The sequence below is a fragment of the Ovis canadensis genome, chromosome 16 (assembly GCF_042477335.2).
Source record: "Ovis canadensis isolate MfBH-ARS-UI-01 breed Bighorn chromosome 16, ARS-UI_OviCan_v2, whole genome shotgun sequence".
NCBI lineage: Eukaryota > Metazoa > Chordata > Mammalia > Artiodactyla > Bovidae > Ovis > Ovis canadensis.
The window spans coordinates 56,855,544-56,860,109 of NC_091260.1; positions in this window are offsets into that span (position 1 = coordinate 56,855,544).

Here is a 4,566-nt window from a genome sequence, read left to right on the forward strand (position 1 = left end):
TAGTTGTTTTTTATTGTTATCTTTTACTAAACAGCTTCTGAAAGTATTTTCTACTTCTGAAATAGAGTCATTTAAATAAGAAGAAAGTAGGTCTTTACTCTTACTAAGGCACTGACAAATCTTAAGCAACCTGAGAAGTTTTGATAATCTATATGAACAAAACTTTTTGAGAATACTGATTTAGAGAGATTATAATATCGGAGAGTTCCTAAAGCGGTCATTACATTCTTAACCTACATGTGACAGAAAGGTGAAATAAGATTTCAATATATTGACTAGAGAACTCTAGGCTGTTAATGCCCATGCTATAGCTGTGGCATTATATGAGACCTTATAATCTTTATTCCCTGTTAATCTATAATTAGTATGACTGTACCATTAGGATAGTAAAAGGATTAATTACACAGGCTATAATTATGCTTTTAAATAAACACTTATTTATAGATGCAGTTAATGTGAATTGATTCCCCAGCTCATTGTGGAATCAGTGTTGAATCTTGACATTAGTCAGGTAAAAATTTTTTTTTCCTCAAGGATACAGCCTGAATGAGTGAATGGCTTAATATTTTCTAATTTTGCACAAAACTACTTTTACAAAATTCTAAGGATTATAATTTAGATTAAGCTATTTTAATGGATTCTGGAGGTGAAATTTATTTCATCTTGTGTTGAGGTTCTCTCTGGAAGTATCTGCCTCTGGAGAAATTAGATTCCATTAACTGGCTGATTCATTTAACCTGCAATTCTCAGAAAACAAACACACTGGCCATCACCAGAGGCTGAATATTTGAAGAAGAGACCACTTTGGTTTTATAAGCCTGTGAATTCTTTTTTTTTTTTTTTCATCTGCTCAGAGTCCTTAAGTAAACAGTATCTGACTATTTACTCTGTGCCACAGAAGGATGGTAAAAAAATGCCTCCACTTTTTGGAACTTACCCAAATTAAAGAAATAAAGTCTCCATAGAAATGCAGCTGGCTTCAGTCAGCTAGGTGCTTCACTACATCTCTGTTTTCTACATTTTTCTCCCTCTAAATATGTTTTTCTTCTCTGAGATACCTATCTCCTTTATGCATACTGTTACCTAGTGGTGCTTTATTTTACCTGACCACCAAAATCCACAGAGAAAGGGAATGTGCCATCGTTACAACTTGCATAGGTAAGGTTTGAGATTTTGAAGCTGTAATTGTGCGTGTATCAAACACTCCCCTGCCTTCTTCTGCGTTAGTGTATGGCAATGTCATGCTTTATTCAGTCCCCCAAGTAATTCAACTTTGGGTTGAAAAAAAAACAGATGTTAAATAGATATTAGCAAATTGAACGCATATTGACTGACTTTTTAAAGTGAAGCGAAGGCATTATAAACATCAAGAAAACATCAAAGATTCACAGGACTGTATGTTTAGGCCAGGTGAAAAATGGTTCATATTATTCTCTTGGTTCCTTCTGCATTCTGCTTCACATTGAGCTGAAAAAAGTTAAAAAGCCAACATTCTGCTAAAAAATAATTACCTGAGACTTCTCTTGTGGTTCAGTGGTTAAGACTCCACACTGTTAACACAGGGGGCCTGGGATCTATCCCTGGTCAGGAAACTAGATCCCACATGTCACAGCTAAGCCACAGTGCAGCCAAATAAATCAGTAAAAATAAAGAATATTAAAAAGAAATCTTCATGCAAATAGCTTGAATAGATCTAAATGAACTTACATATTCATTTACATTTTGTGAATTTTTACTAAAATTATACTTTTTTAAATGTACCAAAAGTTAAAAAATCCTGAAAGTAACTGGGTTTTTCACCTGGAAAGTTTCTCCTCTGTAACCCCAGCCTTCCCATGTACACTGCGTAACCTGAGAAGATGTTGAATAGGTGATGAAAGATACTTTACAGCAAAGGAAAGAAAAGTTTTTAAAAATAATATTGTACTCATATTGTTTTATTCATTTTATAAACTTTCTATAGGATTCTTTAAAATTAGTACAAAATATAAAACTAAGTAGGCTAGAAATATGAGAACTGCAAAGTCAAGACCATGGTGTAAGAATTTCTATGTTAGTTCAGGGTACTTGAGTTTTGAGAATAAGATAAAGCCAAAGTGTGGAGTTAAGAGCACTAAGGTGTGCAAGGTATTGCCTCCCTAGGATCTTTTATCATAAAACCTCCTAAGACCATTGAGAAGACTGATCCCTTCTACTAAATCACCAGTGGATATTGTTGACCTGACTTGGTAGTTAAACTTTGGAAATTCTAACAGCTTATATAAGGTATCTCATTAGAGAAATTTATCTTCTCTGACAGCCAGATAGTATTGTGACCATGAAATAATGGGATATAAAATAGTCTGTCTTCATATACTTGGTAGTAAATTTTTAATAAACATCTCCCTATTGTGTAGTAATGTGAAAACAAAACAGAAATGGTTTTGGGGGGGGGCGGTGGCTAGATGTCACTCCTGGTTTATTGATTACTGTTTTATGAAAATTGGCCAAACAATCCCTTTGGATTTCAGCTTTGTATTACATGAAAGAGAACTTAAAATAGCCTTTTTTTTATTTATTTCACAGGGATTTTGTAAGTAATCAAAGTGTTTAAAGTGGGTGCATATGTGTAAATAACATTTTGAAAAAGGTTAACATCTAAATGTTAGGCAAGAGAAATATTAAAAAAAATAGCTCAAAAGGAATATTTGTTCATTTTTGCTTGTGTAGGCAGGTCATTTGTGTTAATCTTTTAAAATCTTTTGGTTTTAAATATTACAGTACATTCATTCTTCATGCCCAAGTCACTCAAACTGAACATGGTTTTATTGAGTGTTTGTAGCGTGTAGATACTGGAATAGGCTGGCCTTTTTAAAATTTAATGTCTGCACTTAGTCTGTAGTTATGCTTCCTATTTTGATCGAAATGAGGTTGCATTTTTGAAACCCTAACACTGGTATTTTGATCACATTAGGTATCTTACTCTTTTCTATCATACCAATGTTTGCTTGACAAAGATTGTTGTTTCTCACCTCCCACAGCTGTATACTCCACTTGCTGCATCACTTCAGGTCATTGCAATTTTAAACACAGGGGGCCTTGACAAATCCATGCATGAAAGGTATGTGTCTTGTTTTTTTTGTTTTTTGTTTTTTGTTTTTTTTTCCCTAATCTCATGTTCAAGTCCATTAGATATATGTTATCCCTTGTGAACTTGGAAGTATCGGGATATCCTCCTTCATACTCCCCCCACCACCACCACCCAAATCTCACTGGGTTTAGAGATTGTGGCATTATTAGAAGGTAATTTTTCAGCATTAGTAACATTTTGGAGGCTGATTGTCCTCAAATTCAACCTTTAGGAAAGGTGGAATATTTTCCTTTTTGAAAAGAAAGGTAACTGGTATCAAAATTTTAGTAAGTTGCTTGCTTTTCCAATATTTATAAATAGCATCTCTAAATGGTATACTAAAAACAAATGAACAAACCAAAAAAAAAAAAACCCACCAAAACACTATATAGCTATCCTGAAGGTGCATTGCATATATTATCATTAGTGTCCTATGATGTTTTCCTGATTAGTGGAGCTTATCCCTATGTTCTGGTTGATTGAGCTGTTTTTGTCTCTCTGAAGGGCAGTGCAGTGTTCGATAGTAGGTTTGCTGGTGTCTATGGGTCCATGAAATTAAAAGAAGCTGACTCCTTGGAAGAAAAGTTATGACCAACCTAGATAGCATATTCAAAAGTAGAGACATTACTTTGCCGACTAAGGTCCATCTAGTCAAGGCTATGGTTTTTCCTGTGGTCATGTATGGATGTGAGAGTTGGACTGTGAAGAAGGCTGAGTGCTGAAGAATTGATGCTTTTGAACTGTGGTGTTGGAGAAGACTCTTAAGAGTCCCTTGGACTGCAAGGAGATCCAACCAGTCCATTCTGAAGGAGATCAGCCCTGGGATTTCTTTGGAGGGAATGATGCTGAAGTTGAAACTCCAGTACTCTGGCCAACTCATGCGAAGAGTTGACTCATTGAAAAAGACTCTGATGCTGGAAGGGATTGGGGGCAGGAGGAGAAGGGGACTACAGAGGATGAGGTGGCTGGATGGCATCACTGACTCGATGGATGTGAGTCTGGGTGAACTCCAGGAGTTGGTGATGGACAGGGAGGCCTGGCGTGCTGCAATTCATGGGGTCGCAAAGAGTTGGGCACAACTGAGCGACTGAACTGAACTGATGGGTTCACTAAGTCTTTGGGCAGTCCTTCTGGCTTTGGCAGTGTTGCTGCTGCCGCCGCTGCTGCTAAGTCGCTTCAGTCGTGTCCAACTCTGTGCGACCCCACAGACGGCAGCCCATCAGGCTCCCCCATTGCTGGGATTCTCTAGGCAAGAACACTGCAGTGGGTTGCCATTTCCTTCTCCAGTGCATGAAAGTGAAAAGTGAAAGTGAAGTCACTCAGTCATACCTGACTGGTAGCGATCCCATGGACTGCAGCCTACCAGGCTCCTCTGTCCATGGGATTTTCCAGGTAAGAGTACTGGAGTGGCTTGCCATGGCCTTCTCCGCAGTGTTAGACACATCTATTTCGGCGCC